General features: G+C 38.0%; 1 protein-coding gene and 1 pseudogene across 2 annotated transcripts in view; both read right to left on the bottom strand.

Moving 5' to 3' along the window:
* Positions 1–18288, bottom strand: part of TBCA (tubulin folding cofactor A) — a 110326-nt gene that overhangs the window by 43095 nt on the left and 48943 nt on the right. The gene's annotated exons all lie outside the window — the stretch shown is intronic.
* Positions 6654–7281, bottom strand: LOC309805712 (large ribosomal subunit protein uL11-like; annotated as a pseudogene). The gene has a single exon. The product of its transcript is annotated as a large ribosomal subunit protein uL11-like (transcript).

Raw genomic sequence — 18288 nt, 5'->3', positions numbered from 1 at the left:
TCTAGTGGCACACCTCTCTGAAGTTAACAAGTCTTCTGATTTAAAAAAAAAATTAAAGCAAACTTTTACATTAGAATGAACGATGGTGGAGGAACCCTTTTAAGCATCAGAATTAGTATCAGAGCTAGAAATAAAATCCAGGTTGCTTAATTTCCATTCCAGAGTTCTTGAACACAGTGGGCTGCAACTGAAATCACAGTCACATGCATGTATACTTATAGAGAAATGTACCATGTATTTTTTTGTTTTTTTTGAAATAAGGTTAAATTGGTGGATTTTTTATTTTTTATTTTTTTTTTGTTTTGTTTTTGGCGATATGTGGGCCTCTCACTGTTGTGGCCTCTCCCATTGCGGAGCACAGGCTCCGGACGCACAGGCTAAGCAGCCATGGCTCACGGGCCCAGCCGCTCCGCGGCATGTGGGATCCTCCCGGACCGGGGCACGAACCCGTGTCCCCTGCATCGGCAGGCGGACTTCCAACCACTGCGCCACCAGGGAAGCCCGGTGGATTTTTTAAATGATTAAGTTCAAATACAGTGTGTAATTTAAAAAAAAATTACACTATTAAAAAGGAGGTTACTGAAATGGTACAGATGAACCAGTATGCAGGGCAGAAACTGAGACACAGATGTAGAGAACAAACGTATGGACACCAAGGGGGGGAAAGTGGATGAGGGGCTGGGGATGGTGGTGTGCTGAATTGGGAGACTGGGATTGACATACATACACTAATATGTATAAAATGGATAACTAATAAGAAACTGCTGTATAAAAAAATAAATTAAATTAAATTAAAAAAAAAGGTTACTGTGCTAACAGTTTTAGAAGAGTGAAATTAATAAAAATAAAACGATTAATTGAGTTTGTAAAGCTGTGCAACCCTGCTATATTATTACACAATCATAATCTGTCATGAGTATTTAAAATATATAAAATAGTTTATTAATGCAAGAAGATATTTTTAAGCATCTATTTTGTTTTTGGAAATGTACCATGTTTTAATACAGCTATACTGTCTTCTTTTTAAAGAGTCATGGGAAATGATCACCACAGCAACATTATAAAAAAGTATACAGAGAAAAGCAATTATATTATTTTCTCAGGTAAATGTGGTACTTATCAGCCTAAATCCATCTTAAGGAATAAAATCATACCTTACTTTTACTTCACATTTATAGGAAAAAAACCCTTTTTTTGGCCACAGCCATCGGCTTGTGGGATCCTAGTTCCCTGACCAGGGATTAAACCCAGGCCCTGAGCAGTGAAAGCGCAGAGTCCTAACCACAGGACCGCCATGGAATTCCCTATAGGAAAATTTTATAACTCCAAAAACTCCGGCTCTTTCCCCAGATTAGGAAACATAAACAGGCAAGAACATGAAAAAGATATTCACGCTTTCCAAAAAATGTTTTGGGGTTATAAATATACTCAATATAGCCCAAACACAAACTTCAAGTCTAACTCACCCAAACAGATGTACTTAAATGATAGTATGTGATTTCATAATAATGAAAAAGTAAAAGAAACAAAGATAAGATACTTGACCGTGTGAAACTTGTAAGTACAAAATACACAAAAATGAAGACAATTTTTAAAAACATAAGTAGAAAAGATAATATACTATATTCATGCTAATAACATGAGTAAAGCTAAAGTAAAGTATAGTTATAATATACTATATTCATGCTAATAACATGAGTAAAGCTAAAGTAGAGTTAAGTGTAGTTAATCAGGTAAAGCTTCAAGTTTTAAGGTTCTAGAGAAAAATGTGGAAGAAAAATTACTGAGCCAAGAACTTTAAGGCTTCCAATCTACCTTCAAGAGTTCATACCCTAACAGTCCTCCTCAGTAAGAGACAAATGTTTAGTAAAAGTTACTTTTCTACCAAAACCATGCTTCTAGTACAAATACTGAAGAAAACATGGACAAACCAAGAGATTATGTATATTTTTTATTAGAATAATGCATTTTGAAACTGCAAGCACATCTACCCTCTGAAATGTAGATAGTGTGCACCTTTACCTAATTTAAAGAGATTTCAATTTCTTTCTTATTAAGTAAGAAAAAAAAGCAAGAAAAGGGCCTTGGAAGAGCCAAAATTAAGGTCAAAATTTACACTAAAGTTTATATATATGATTTATAGGAGAGATCTTCATGTCCTCATTCAGAGCAGTTACTCTTTAAGTCTATTTCTACAAATTTAGTTTCTTATAAATTTACATAAAAATTTGGTTTCTTGTATTTTAAGGTAATAGATGAGAAAGGGGAAAACTAGTGCCATAGACAGGCATGCTGATAGAAGAAGTAATGATAGAAATCTCACTAGGGATGAGAAAGAAGACCCATATAAAGCAAGGCAGTTAGGAGCACTTCAAGGAGAATATAAAGGCCTCAGCAATCTGATAATCCCCTCAAGTGGTCTTAACTTAACTTATAATAAAGGACAGCGATAAATTTAAGTATTAAAGGGCTTCCCTGGTGGCGCAGTTGTTGAAAGTCCACCTGCCGCTGCAGGGGACACAGGTTCGTGCCCCGGTCCGGGAGGATCTCACATGCCGTGGAGCGGCTGGGCCCGTGAGCCATGGCCGCTGAGCCTGTGCGTCCGGAGCCTGTGCTCCGCAACGGGAGAGGCCACAACAGTGAGAGACCCGCGTACTGCAATTAAAAAAAAAAAAATTTAAGTATTAAAAAAGATTAAACGAGGAGCAGCAGGACCAGGAAGGGTAAAAAGGAAAAAAAAAAAAAAAAAGGTTAAATGATATGCTCTGTTTAAAAACAAAGAAACTTTTAATAGAAATTTAAATGAGAAAAAACTAATACTCATGGAGCTATGTCTGGTTATGTTCCACTGGAAAGGTCAGGAGGTAGTCTTCTTTTTTTTTTTTTTTGGTACGCAGGCCTCTCACTGTTGTGGCCTCTCCCGTTGCGGAGCACAGGCTCCGGATGCGCGGGCTCAGCGGTCATGGCTCACGGGCCCAGCCGCTCCACGGCATGTGGGTTTTTCCTGGACCGGGGCACGAACCCGCGTCCCCTGCATTGGCAGGCGGACTCTCAAACACTGCGCCACCAGGGAAGCCCAGGAGGTAGTCTTCTTGAAGGGCCTTACTAAAAAAGCTTTCCCTTCCTTGGCCCATTAATCACAGCCAAATTTCTGGTTCTTAGGCTCAAAATTTATTTTGTAAGCCCACCAAGAGTAGAATCATGTCTTAAGGGCAGAACAGCGTTGATTAATGAGGCTGATGTATAATGCTAGAATGCCAATTTATTGACATACATTGAGAAGCACAATTGTTACTGGCACTAGAAAAAAGTCTTTTTCAAAAGGCAAGCCCACTCTCTTATGATAGGCAGACCTATGTGAAAAACCATAGCCTTACCAGAAAATTCATTGGTGAGTATGGTACCAAAAAAAGGAAAATTAGATAAACAGAATTATTTCATAGCTTAAGCAGTTTTCAGTCTTTTCTTGGAGCATTAGCATTCTAAGGAGGTGTCTCAGAAGCTCTCTTTGTTTTCTGTTGTTTTATGTCCTTGAAATCTTTTGAAGATTTCTTTTGGAGGGGAAAAAACGTTCCATTGCTAAAAAGTAAAGTAAAACTACTGTTCTACTTAAAGGAAACAGGGTGGTCTTACAAACAGTAAAACTATACTCAGAACACCCCCATCTCCTGGACAAGGCTTTAGGTGGACAAAATATTTACCCTGTGATTTTATTTTGCGCTTTCACTATTGACCAAGCTTCCTTCCTATTAATACACTTAACACACTCTTTGTGGAAAAGATAACCCAGTCAATCAGTTAACAGTCTGGTCTTATAAGACTAGAACCCATTCTCTCTTTCAGACATCTTTGTGTATCTTTATTATGACCTATTAAATATTGCTTTCATTTTATCATCTGAGATTAAATCTTATTTCCAGTTTCTTAGGTAATATTTTAATATAATCCTAAGTATTAATAGTGGTACATAAACTATTTTATAAATGTTTCCAGTCAAAGTGGTTAAACTGAAATAGTTTTTTGGTGTTTTTAAAAAAGTAAAACTTGAAAGTCTGACTATTCAGTAAGACTCCATCCTTAAGGCTGTATTCAGCTGAGATGTTGTAAGAAGTTGAATAGTGTTGCCCAAAATTCATGTCTACCCAGAACCTCAAATTGTGATCTTATTTGGAAATAGGTTCTTTCTTTCTTTTTTTTTATTTTTATTTTTATTTTTTGGCTGCGTTGGGTCTTTGTTGCTGTGCGCAGGCTTTTCTCTAGTAGTGGCGAGCAGGGGCTACTCTTCGTTGCAGTTCATGGGCTTCTCATTGCGGTGGCTTCTCTTGTTGCAGAGAAGGCTTCTCTAGGCTGTGCAACTACTGAGCACAGGCTTCAGTAGTTGCGGCACACGGGCTCAGTAGTTGTGGAGCATGGGCTTAGTTGCTCCACAGCATGTGGGATCTTCCTGGACCAGGGCTCAAACCTGTGTCCCCTGCATTGCAAGGCAGATTCTTAACCACTGTGCCAACAGGAAAGCCTGGAAATAGCTTTTCTATAGACATAATTCATTAAGATGAAGTCATACAGGATTGGCATGGGCTCTAAGCCCAATGACTGGTGTCCTTATAAGAGACACACCAGGAAGAAGGCCATGTAAAGACAGAAACAGAGACCGGAGTTATACTGCCAAAAGCCAAAGAAAATGGAGGATTGCTGGCAACCATTGGAAGCTAGAAGAGGCAAGGAAGGATGGAGGGAAGAGCATGATTTGCTGACACCTTGATTCCAGACTTCTAGCCTCCAGAAACATGAGAGAATAAATTTTAGTTGTGTTAAGCCACTCAGTTCACAGTAATTTTATATTGGCAGCCCTAAGAAATTAATACAGATGTTAACACAAGCTGAATTGCTTCTTTTTAAAGAAATATTTGTGGAACACCAATGCTTTAAAGGGCTTGAATTCCAGTGATCCGTTGTTACTAGGAGGGAACAAAACAGAAAACTTCCAGTTTCAAGTCTTAGAATCTTTTCACTATACCATAATCTCCTATCCATCTGTCCATCCATCCATCCATCCATCCATCCAATAGTTACCATATGCTTACACTGTGCCAAGCAGTGGGCAATGAACAAGATAAATACTATCCCTTCCTTCACAGTGACCTTGTCTAGTCTCACTCAATAGGTTGTAGAAGTCCTTCCATGTTAATGCATACAGCCCTATATCAAGTATTTTTTAATAACTATATGTACGGTGTTTCACTGATTGCATGCAGCAGATTTTAAGCAATATCTTATCGATGAAAACTTAAAACTATTTCCAATTTTAAAGTATTATTGTAAACACTGAGATGAACATAATTGTACAGACATCTATACCCTTGTCTGAATATCTTATTTAAATGAAAATCGTAGCATGGCTTCTAGGTCTAAGGGTATGTACATTTTACTTAGTGATATGTATTGCCAAATTGCCCTCCATAAAGACTGTCCCAACTGACATTTGCATCAACAGTGAGAAGAGAGCCCATTTCTCTCACCAACACTTGGTATTGGTGTTTTCATTTATGCCAGTGTTATAGGTGACCAATAATACCATAGCGGTGCTTGCATTTTTGTGATTATTAGTGAGTTATAGTCATTAAGGGTACAATCTGACTTTCTGAATTTGAATGCAGGTTCCACTGGTTCAGGTTACTTAAATTCTTGGTGCCTCAGTTCCTCAATGGTAAAGCAAGGATAACAACAGTATCTGCCAATATTAGTAGCTGGGAGAATTAAATGGGTTAATATCTATGAAGTACTTACAACCATATGTAGTCCATAGTGTTATTATTTCATATGTCATCCAATTCTCCTTTCTTTGTATGTAAATTTTCTGTTTATATTTTTATCTATCTTTATGGTAGAGTGTTCATCTCTCCTATTAATTTGCAAGAACTCTTTTTATGTTCTAGATCTTATCCTTTATCTGGCATGTAGTTGGTAAATACGTTGCCCAATGTCGTTTGTTTTTCCACCTTATTTTTCTTCCTTTTACCTCCTTTTTTGTTCTGTTCTCCTAGAGAAATTTTATTGTATAATGTTTATATAGTCAGGTCTATCAATCTTATCTCTATGGCTTCACGATTTATGTGGATAAGAAAGCACTTTTCACAAAATATAGTATTTTAATTTAACGGTAAAGTGAAAGACAGCTAACATTTTTGTTTTTCTTGTTTAGGAGGAGAAACTTCTAGAAGACTTGAGAAGTAATTTCTTGGTAGAGTCTCATTAATTTAATATTCAGGGTGGGCATTACTGATAGATGTGGAAACTTATTATAATCTTTTCTCTTTAAAGAAAAAATGAAAACAATTAGTGATTTGGGACATTACTAAAAACAATTTCTAGACTTATAGTTCTCCACAAAGAGTGGCCACAAGTCTCCTGTTTCAGAATTTCTCTCAATCTTAAACATTTTCTCTATAAGCAAATGGGTGTCTAGATCCTATGAAATCATATATATAGATTTTACATATTACGAAGAGATTTTGGTTACTGATAACCTAGATACAAAGGATCACAACATGGAAAGACAGGCTATTAACTGAGGTACTCAACTTTCATTCATTGGCAAATGCCAAATTAGAAACGAAACTTTTTTTTTCCACTGGTTGTCAAATAACACTTTATTATTTTTCTTTGCAGTTATTAAGTAGCTGGGCATTCCACTGCACCACTGTTGATGTCATCTAAGATGTCATGAGGGTGGCAGCCATCAACATTGCAGTCCACAGATTGGGCGGTCCCCAGGATCTCTTTAATGGTTCCAGAGAGTTCTCTAGCTCAAGATTGATGCTGCATCTGTCGGGCAATGTTGACAATCTCATCAAAAGTGATGTTTCCACTGTGCTTAATGTTTTTCTGCTTCTTTCTGTCTCCTGGCGGTTCCTTGAGGGCTTTGATGATCAGGGCAGAGGCAGAAGGTACCACCTCAATCTGGGCCTGGCGGTTCTGAATGGTCAGTTTCACTGTAATCCTCAGACCCTTCCAATCACCAGTTGCCTTGGTGATGTCATCACCAACTTGCTTTGGAGACAGACCCAGGGGGCTGATAATGGGGGCCAGGGCAGATGTGGTACTGACTTCCCCACCGGTGCACCTCAGGTACACGACTTTGATATCATTGGGGTCAAACTTACGTGGCACGGTGGAGGCGGCTGCTGTCGGATGAACCTGGATTTGGGATGACCAAAGAAAGTTGCACCTTGGCCTCCTCCGAGCCGAAAGCCGAAAGCAAAACATTTTTAATGCATATAATTTGCTCAATTTTCCTCTCGAGGGAATTAATTTTTCAAAGGAGATTTCATTATGTTTACCTAGGCATGCCTCATCACTTTAGTTCCTTTCAGCTCTAATTACAATCCAAATTTTGCATCCTTTGTGGATTTTCTTGCACGCCTTCTCCCAGGTAATTAATGATTTAAGTAAAATTATACTTAACATAGCACCTATGGCACCATGCAGAATACCACCTCCAATTCAATATGATGCCATCATTACCTTTGGTATGATCCAACTGCTAGTTTTTAGCCCATGTTGACAACTAACAAGAAATTATTTTAATTTTCCTAAAATAGTATTAACTATTCTAGTGAAAATTAGATACTAGCTTCCTGCCTACTGAACATGAATTTTGTAATTCTACTCTATTAAAGCTAACAAAATAAGAGCATTCAAGTTTATTTGGCTTAATTTATTCTTCACATACTCATATGCGTATTGTTCATTCTTCATTATTCTGTACACTTTACATACATTCTTAAGGGCAAACATGAGAAGCACAGTTTTATACATCCTACTCACAGGTTTGCATGAAAAACAAAACAACAGACTGAACTGCCCTGGAGCCTGAGGGGAGGGTGGCCTAACTGAGGCTGCCAGCTCTGGAGGGGCCCCACCAGCTGAAGCTGCGACAGTCCTGGGGACCACGGGCCAGAGGACAGACAGGAGAAGCAAGAAGAACTACAATCCTACAGCCTGTGGAACAAACGCCACATTCACAGAAAGAGAGACAAGATGAAAAGGCAGAGGGCTATGTACCAAATGATGGAACAAGACAAAACCTCAGAAAAACAACTAAATGAAGTGGAGATAGGAAACCTTCCAGAAAAAGAATTCAGAATAATCATAGTGAAGATGATCCAGGACCTTGGAAAAAGGATGGAGGCAAAGATCAAGAAGATGCAAGAAAGGTTTAACAAAGACCTACAAGAATTAAAGAACAAACAAACAGAGATGAACAATACAATAACTGAAATGAAAAATACACTAGAAGGAATCAGTAGCAGAATAACTGAGGCAGAAGAACGGGTAAGTGACCTGGAAGACAGAATGGTGGAATTCACTGCTGCGGAACAGAATAAAGAAAAAAGAATGAAAAGAAATGAAGACAGCCTAAGAGACCTCTGAGACAACATTACACACAACATTCACATTATAGGGGTCCCAGAAGGAGAAGAGAGAGAGAAAGGACCCAAGAAAATATGTGAAGAGATTATAGTCGAAAACTTCCCTAACATGGGAAAGGAAATAGCCACCCAAGTCCACGAAGCACAGAGTCCCATACAGGATAAACCCAAGGAGAAACACGCCAAGACACATAGTAATCAAATGGGGCAAAAATTAAAGACAAAGAAAAATTACTGAAACCAGCAAGGGAAAAACGACAAATAACACACAAGGGAACTCCCATAAGGTTAACAGCTGATTTCTCAGCAGAAACTCTATAAGCCAGATGGGAGTGGCATTATATACTTAAATTGATGAAAGGGAAGAACCTACAACCAAGATTACTCTACCCAGCAAGGATCTCATTCAGATTCGATGGAGAAATCAAAAGCTTTACAGACAAGCAAAAGCTAAGAGAATTCAGCACCACCAAACCAGCTCTACAACAAATGCTAAAGGAACTTCTCTAAATGGGAAACACTAGAGAAGAAAAGGACCTACAAAAACAAACCCAAAACAATTAAGAAAATGATAACAGGAACATACATATTGATAATTACCTTAAACGTGAATGGCTTAAATCCTCCAACCAAAAGACACAGGCTTGCTGAATGGATACAAAAACAAGACCCATCTATATGCTGTCTACAAGAGACCCACTTCAGACCTAGGGACACATTCAGACTGAAAGTGAGGGGATGGAAAAAGATATTCCATGCAGATGGAAATCAAAACAAAGCTGGAGTAGCAATACTCATATCAGATAAAATAGACTTTAAAATAAAGAATGTTACAAGAGACAAGGAAGGTCGCTACATAATGATCAAGGGATCAATCCAAGAAGAAGATATAACAATTATAAATATATATGCACCCAACATGGGAGAACCTCAATACATAAGGCAACTGCTAACAGCTATAAAAGAGGAAATTGACAGTAACACAATAATAGTGGGGGACTTTAACACCTCATTTACACCAATGGACAGATCATCTAAACATAAAATTAATAAGGAAACACAAGCTTTAAATGACACAATAGACCAAACAGACTAATTGATATTTATAGGACATTCCATCCAAAAACAGCAGATTACACTTTCTTCTCAAGTGCACATGGAACATTCTCCAGGAGAGATCACATCTTGGGTCACAAATTAAGCCTCAGTAAGTTTAAGAAAATTGAAATCATATCAAGCATCTTTTCTGACCACAATGCTATGAGATTAGAAATCAATTACAAGGGAAAAAAAGTAAAAACATAAACACATGGAGGCTAAACAATATATTACTAAATAACCAAGAGATCACTGAAGAAATCAAAGAGGAAATCAAAAAATACCTGGAGACAAATGACAATGAAAACATGACGATCCAAAACCTATGGGATGTAGCAAAAGCACTGCTAAGAGGGAAGTTTATAGCAATACAAGCCTACCTCAAGAAACAAGAAAAATCTCAAATAAACAATCAAAACTTACACCTAAAGGAACTAGAGAAAGAAGAACAAACAAAACCCAAAGTTAGCAGAAGGAAAGAAATCATAAAGATCAGAGCAGAAATAAATGAAACAGAAACAAAGAAAACAATTGCAAAGATCAATAAAACTAAAAGCTGGTTCTTTGAGAAGATAAACAAAATTGATTAACCATTAGCCAGACTCATCAAGAAAAAGAGGGAGAGGACTCAAATCAATAAAATTAGAAATGAAAAAGGAGAAGTTACAACAGAAACCGCAGAAATACAAAGCATCCTAAGAGACTACTACAAGCAACTCTATGCCAATAAAATGGAGAACCTGGAAGAAATGGACAAATTCCTAGAAAGGTATAACCTTCCAAGACTGAACCAGGAAGAAATAGAAAATATGAACAGACCAATCACAAGTAATGAAATTGAAACTGTGATTAAAAATCTTCCAACAAACAAAAGTCCAGGACCAGATGGCTTCACAGGTGAATTCTATCAAACATTTAGAGAAGAGCTAACACCCATCCTTCTCAAACTCTTCCAAAACATTGCAGAGGAAGGAACACTCCCAAACTCATTCTATGAGGCCGCCATCACCCTGATACCAAAACCAGACAAAGATACTACAAAAAAAGAAAATTACAGACCAATATCACTGATGAATATAGATGCAAAAATCCTCAACAGAATACTAGCAAACAGAATCCAACAGCACATTAAAAGGATCATACACCATGATCAGGTGGGATTTATCCCAGGGATGGAAGGATTCTTCAGTATACGCAAATCCAATGTGATACACCATATTAACAAATTGAAAGATAAAAATCATATGATCATCTCAATAGATGCAGAAAAAGCTTTTGACAAAATTCAACATCCATTTATGATAAAAGCTCTCCAGAAAGTGGGCATAGAGGGTACCTACCTGAACATAATAGAGGCCATAAACAACAAACCCACAGCAACGATCATTCTCAATGGTGAAAAACTGAAAGCATTTCCTCTAAGATCAGGAAGAAGACAAGGATGTCCACTCTCACCACTATTATTCAACAAAGTTTTGCAAGTCCTAGACACGGCAATCAGAGAAGAAAAAGAAATAAAAGGAATACAAATAGGAAAAGAAGAACTAAAACTGTCGCTGTTTGCAGATGACATGATACTATACATAGAGAATCCTAAAGATGCCACCAGAAAACTACTAGAGCTAATCAATGAATTTGGTAAAGTTGCAAGATACAAAATTAATGCATAGAAATCTCTTGCATTCCTACATACTAATGAAAAATCTGAAAGAAGAATTATGGAAACATTTACCATCACAATAAAAAGAATAAAATACCTAGGAATAAACCTACCTTGGGAGACAAAAGACCTGTATGCAGAAAACCATAAGACACTGTTGAAAGAAATTAAAGATGGTACCAACAGATGGAGAGATATACCATGTTCTTGGATTGGAAGAATCAATATTGTGAAAATGACTATACTACCCAAAGCAATCTACAGATTCAATGCAATCCCTATCAAATTACCAATGGCATTTTTTACAGAACTAGAACAAAAAATCTTAAAATCTGTATGGAGACACAAAAGACCCCAAATAGCCAAAGCAGTCTTGAGGGAAAAAAAACTGAGCTGGAGGAATCAGACTCCCTGACTTCAGACTATACTACAAAGCTACAGTAATCAAGACAATATGGTACTGGCGCACAAAAACAGAAATATAGATCAATGGAAGAGGACATAAAGCCCAGAGATAAACCCACGCACCTATGGTCAACTAATCTATTGCAAAGGAGGCAATGATATACAATGGAGAAAAGACAGTGTAATCAATAAGTGGTGCTGGGAAAGCTGGACAGCTACATGTAAAAGAATGAAAGTAGAACACTCCCTAACACCATACACAAAAATAAACTCAAAATGGATTAGAGACCGAAATGTAAGACCGGACACAATAAAACCCTTAGAGGAAAACACAGGAAGAACACTCTGACATAAGTCACAGCAAGATGTTTTTTGATCCACCTCCTATGGTAACGGAAATAAAAACAAAAATAAACAAATGGGACCTAATGAATGGGAAAAAATACTTGCAAGTGAATCAACTGACGAAGTATTAATCTCCAAAATATATAAACAGCTCATGCAGATCAATATTAAAAAAACAAACAACCCAATCCAAAAATTGGCAGAAGACCTAAATAGACATTTCTGCAAAGAGGACATACAGATGGCCAAGAAGCACATGAAAAGCTGCTCAACATCACTAATTATGAGAGAAATGCAAATCAAAACTACAATGAGGTATCACCTCACAACAGTCAGAATGGGCATCATCAGAAAATCTACAAACAACAAATGCTGGAGTGGGTGTGGAGAAAAGGGAACCCTCTTGCACTGTTGGTGAGAATGTAAATTGATACAACCAGTATGGAGAACAGTATGGAGGTTCATTAAAAAGCTAAAAATAGAATTACCATATAACCCAGTAATCTCACTACTGGGCATATACCCAGAGAAAACCATAATTCAAAAAGACACATACACGCCAATGTTCATTGCAGCATTATTTACAATAGCCAGGTTATGGAAGCAACCTAAATGCCCATTGACAGACAAATGGATAAAGAAGATGTGGTACATATATACAATGGAATATTACTCAGCCATAAAAGGAATGAAATTGGGTCATTTGTAAAGACGTGGATGAATCTAGGGAGTGTCATACAGAGTGAAGTAAGTCAGAAAGAGAAAAACAAATATCGCATATTAGTGCATATATGTGGAACCTAGAAAAATGGCACAGATGAACCGGTTTGCAGGGCAGAAATTGAGACACAGATGTAGAGAACAAATGTATGGACACCAAGGGGGGAAAGCAGCGACGGATGGTGGTGGTGGTGTGATGAATTGGGAGACTGGGACTGACGTGTATACACTGATGTGTATAAAATGGATGACTAATAAGAACCTTCTGTATAAAAAAAATGATAAAATTTTTTAAAAAGATATTAAAAAAACTAAAAAAACAATGTAAAACAGGATTATCTCCACTTAAAAGAAATTCCCAAAGCAGAAATTCATCCATTTAAAATAAACTCTGATTGTACAACCACTACTATGTAGCACTTAACTAGACATAGTCTAACAGAGGTCAAGTAGGTTCTAAGTTAAAAAATCTAGCTGGAAAAGAAAAAATTTAAACACAAGGAAACAACTGTTTTCTTTACCTCCACAATGCAGCCTTCAAACTGTCACTAGAATTCCTTTGCTTTCCTTAGATAATTCAATAAACAGACACAATGTCTATAGAATTCCAAATTTCTCAAAAGGACATTAAAGACCCCCTGGCTGTATTTCTCATTATACACTCCATGCTTTTTTGTTTGTTTGTTTTTGGTTTTGTTTTGGCTGCGTTGGTTCTTCGTTGCTGCTCGCAGGCTTTCTCTAGTTAGGGCGAGCGGGGGCTACTCTTTGTTGTGGCATGCAGGCTTCTTATTGTGGTGGCTTTTCTTGTGGAGCATGGGCTCTAGGTGCATGGGCTTCAGTAGTTGTGGCACGTGGGCTCAGTAGTTGTGGCTCGTGGGCTCTAGCGTGTAGGCTCAGTAGTTGTGGCACATGGGCTTAGTTGCTCTGCGGCATGTGGGATCTTCCTGCACCAGGGCTGGAACCCGTGTGCCTTGCATTGGCAGGTGGATTCTTAACCACTGTGCCACCAGGGAAGCCCCAACACTCCATGCTTTTTACACAACTACCATAATGCCCATAAAATGTCCCAAGTATATCCCACTCATTTCCTAAATGGAGATTTTTATCTTATTTCTTTTGCTAAGAAAACATGACTCCCCTTCCCAATCCTCAAGTCCTCATCTCGACCACTCACTCAAGATCTACTTCAAATGTCACTTCTTCCAGGAAGCCTTCCTCAACTCACCCAGCAGAATTTTAAACTGATTTCTTATCCAAATAACTATAACCGAAATAGTTGTATCTTGATGACAATATACATCTACGTAATGCTTTACAGTTGAGCTGCTTGCACAATAGTATCTCTTTTGGAAATATGTGAGAATACCATCCCCCAAAGTTTTCTAAAGATAGAGCTTATAACTGAACCGTTTTCCTGTTTGTTTAAACCAATAGCTACAGCCACTCCTAAGTTTTTGACATAAATATGAAAAAGTTCATGTTGCTAAGGAAACTATCAGAAGTCTATCTGCTAGGTGTGAACACTCACATTTGCAGATCTGATTCTTAGACTGAAAGTATGACCAAAAGCTTCTGTTAACAACAATGACAATAAAAACAAAAAGCAGGCAGTCCTTTCCTTATTAAAGCATGAAAGGCTAGCCATCTCCAGTGACTGTTTTCCAGCTTTCTTTGGCAAACAGTGCATTATTTAAGTGTTAGCAGTGGGATTATTTATGTGATGGGAATTTTAAAGAAAGTAGAGTATTCCATAAATCAGCTTATATAAGAAGTAATATACCAATTCTCCTACTCAGGTCAAATAAAATTTAAGCCAATGGAATGTCAGGAGATCTGGGTTTTAGTTCTAATTCTTGACTACTTTGTAATGTGATCTTGGGTAAGCTGCTTAATTTCTCTGGGTCTCAGGTTCAACATCTGTAAAATGAGGGGGCTGGACTAGATGATCCCTAGGGTATGTTGCAGCTCAAAAATGGAAAGGAAGAAACACATCTTAAATTCATTTTATTAATAGTGGAAATCAAACCATCAGCAGAGACTGATAATTTTTTCTATTTATTTACAAAGCTGATAAATAATATTCTGAAACTGACCCTAAAATGCTTAGTTGGGTTTTCAGTCAATAAATCTAGCACTTAAAGTTTAACTATCAATTTCTCTTCTCTTTACTGATATATCTTTCATCCTTAGGTCTCAAAAGTTGCCATAAAATTTCTTGTTTCTTTGCAATTCATGATATAATTCATCCCACTCTGGTGTTTCATCAATTTAACGGTTCTAATTGCCTTATTATCTGCTCTGGTGCAGTAGTAAAGCCTCTGAACATTTCATTTACCTTACCAACAAGAAATCCCATATATCTCAGCCTTAAGGATATTACCTCTACCTCTTGGATGAGCAGAGGCATGAAGAACTTAAGCTCTCTGGAAAGCCAATATAATCTATCACTATTTAACTGTTTGTCAGTGTTTATGCCTGTCTCAACTCACATTTAATGGGGCTTTTTATTGTTATTTTCCACTGTAAAATTTTGAAGACACCTAAATGTCACTAATTCCCTTCTAAGTTTAGCATGTCTATTGCAATGTTACTTACCTGGGAGACACAGTAACATGGTACAAATGAATGGGCTATGGAGTTAGGCAGACTAACTCCAAATCTTAGTTCTGACCTTTGCTATTTATATGATCTTAAGCAAGTTACTTGCCTCTTTGAGGCTGTTTCCCCAAGTAAAATAGGAAGACTAACTACTCTACAATACTGTAGTGAATATAAAGTAAGTACAGTTCCTGGTCTGATGCTGCACACATAACAAGTATTCAGTAACTGTTACTCATGTCCTTCCCATATCAAGTGCTCCCACTTTGCTGTGATTCTGTTTGTTGAGCTGGTCAGTTTGAAAATAGATTTTAGTCACTAGCTGCTTCTATAGGAGTGTTTCTAAATGGCCTGGTTGTAACCCATTAGTCAGGGTTCTAATTCATGACTCCTGAAATCAATTCAGCGGGTTTTGGTCAGCACTGTTTTAATGGAAGAGAACAGAATGGAACTGGAAATATCAGAGTACATTTTAAGTGCTAAAAATAGGAATATTTCATTAAACTTTTTTTTTTTTTTTTTTTTTTTTTTTTTTGCGGTACGCGGGCCTCTCACTGTTGTGGCGTCTCCTGTTGCGGAGCACAGGCTCCGGACGTGTAGACCCAGCGGCCATGGCTCACGGGCCTAGCTGCTCCACGACATGTGGGATCTTCCCGGACCGGGGCATGAACCCGTGTCCCCTGCATCGGCAGGCGGACTCTCAACCACTGTAACATCAGGGAAGCCCTCATTAAACTTTTGTTCCAGTTTTATAAATGTGTGTGTGTGTGTGTGTGTGTACTGTGCCATGATGCAAAAAAAAAAAAAAAAAAAAAAAAGTCTATTTCTTACTCTGGGTTGGATCAAAAAAGTTTGAAATACACTGCTCTATAGAGAAGGTCAGTTATCTTTAGCTGGATCACTTCCCTTCCCTGCCCATCTTTTCCAGGGAATGTCCTACTAAGACCAGCATTTCAGTATCTCAAAATCAAGAAGCCCACCAGCACTATTCCCCTACAGAAAACAGTTATATATATATTCTTGAGGTTACCTACATTGTTAATAAGACCAAGAGGCAGAAATGATACCCTTAGAAATACTTTTCTTAACTACTCATCAAATCCTCCTTTCATATTTTGCTTCTTTTGAAACACAGTAGCAAGTAAAAGGCTCCTTGGGGGCCTTAAAAAAATAAAAATAAAAAAAGATACTAAAGAAAGTTACAACCAGCAACCCAGTTATTCAAATAAGAATTCAACATTAAAATCTAAAATGTATTCCATAACCACAACCCCTTCAGTAAAATACATTAATCTTTTGGGGAGAATATTTTATCTTTTAAAGCAGATCCAATTTTTTTCTTTCATTGTTAATTTTTTTTTAACACTTATTGGAGTATAGTTGATTTACAATGTTGTGTTAGTTTCAGGTGTACAGCAAAGTGAATCTGTTATACATATACATATATCCACTTTTTTTTCCTAAGATTCTTTTCCCATATAGGCCATTACAGAGTAGTGAGTAGAGTTCCCTGTGCTATACGGCACGTTCTTCCTAGTTATCTATTTTATATATAGTCATGTGTATATGTCAATCCCAATCTCCCAATTTATCCCTCCTTTCCCTTATCCCCTGGTAACCATAAGTGTGTTTTCTACATCCATGACTCTACTTCTGTTTTGTAAATAACTTCATTTGTATCCATTTTTTTAAGATTCCACATATAAGTGATATCATATGATATTTGTCTTTCTCTGTCTGACTTACTTCACTCAGTATGATAATCTCTAGGTCCATCCATGCTGCTGCAAACGGCATTATTTTGTTCTTTTTTATGGCTGAGTAATATTCCATTGTATATATGTACCACATCTTCTTTATCCATTTCTCTGGTGATGGACATTTAGGTTGCTTCCATGTCCTGGCTATTGTAAATAGTGCTGCAATGAACATTTGGGTGCATGTATCTTTTTGAATTATGGTTTTCTCTGGGTATATGCCCAGGAGTGGGATTGCTGGGTCATATGGTAGCTCTATTTTCAGTTTTTTAAGGAACCTCCATACTGTTTTCCATAATGGCAGTACAATTTACATTCTTACCAAGAGTGTAGAAGGGTTTCCTTTTCTCCACACCCTCTTCAGCATTTATTGTTTGTAGATTTTTTGATAACGGCCATTCTGACTGGTGTGAGGTGATACCTCATTGTAGTTTTGATCTGCATTTCTCTAATAATTAGTGATGTTGAGCATCTTTTCACATGCTTTTTGGCCATCTGTGTGTCTTCTCTGGAGAAACGTCTATTTAGATCTTCTGCCCATTTTTTGATTGGGTTATCTGTTTTTTTGATATTGAGCTCATGAGCTGTTTGTATATTTTGGAGATTAATCCCTTGTTGGTTGCTTCATTTGCAAATATTTTCTCCCATTCTAAGGGTTGTCTTTTTGTTTTGTTTATGGTTTCCTTTGCTGTGCAAAAGCTTTTAAGTTAAATTAGATCCCATTTGTTTATTTTGTTATTATTTTCATTACTCTGGGAGATGGATGAAAAAAAGATCTTGCTGCTTTTTTCCAACGGCGCGGAAGGAGGTGGGCCTGGCGGGTGTGCACAGTGCTGGGGCCGGAGCCCAGGTCCCCGCCCACCCCAGCACTGGCCTCCAGCCAAGCCCTGCTCCTCCGTCCTGGGTCACAGTGGCCAGAGGTGCGCCTGGGTCCGCAGGACAGGCGGGCACAGAGGTCGCTTGTGTTGGGGTGGGGGGTGCGATAAGGTTCTGGCGTCTCCGCAGAGCATCGCAGGTCCGGGCCTGGGGGCACCGCAGCTTGCTATGCTCTCTGCACTTAACTGGATCTGAAGCCTGGAGAACATGGCTAGGCAGCAGTAGTTTAATGCGGAGTTTGCCTGCTGGGAACTAGAGGCCTGCTGGGGTCTCAGTTCTTGACTGGCCCCGGAACATGAGGTTGCCAGGCATGTGACGGCAGCAGGTAGGAGTGAGCCGCTGGTGCAGTGATGAGCAGGAAAGGAAGGACAATGGCTGTTGGCCTGTGAGCCTAGGC

This window comes from Mesoplodon mirus, assembly GCF_964341445.2.
Source record: "Mesoplodon mirus genome assembly, chromosome: 5".
Taxonomy (NCBI): Eukaryota; Metazoa; Chordata; class Mammalia; order Artiodactyla; family Ziphiidae; genus Mesoplodon; species Mesoplodon mirus.
The sequence above is the reverse complement of the archived record's forward strand: the minus strand, read 5'-3'. Positions and strand labels throughout refer to the sequence as shown.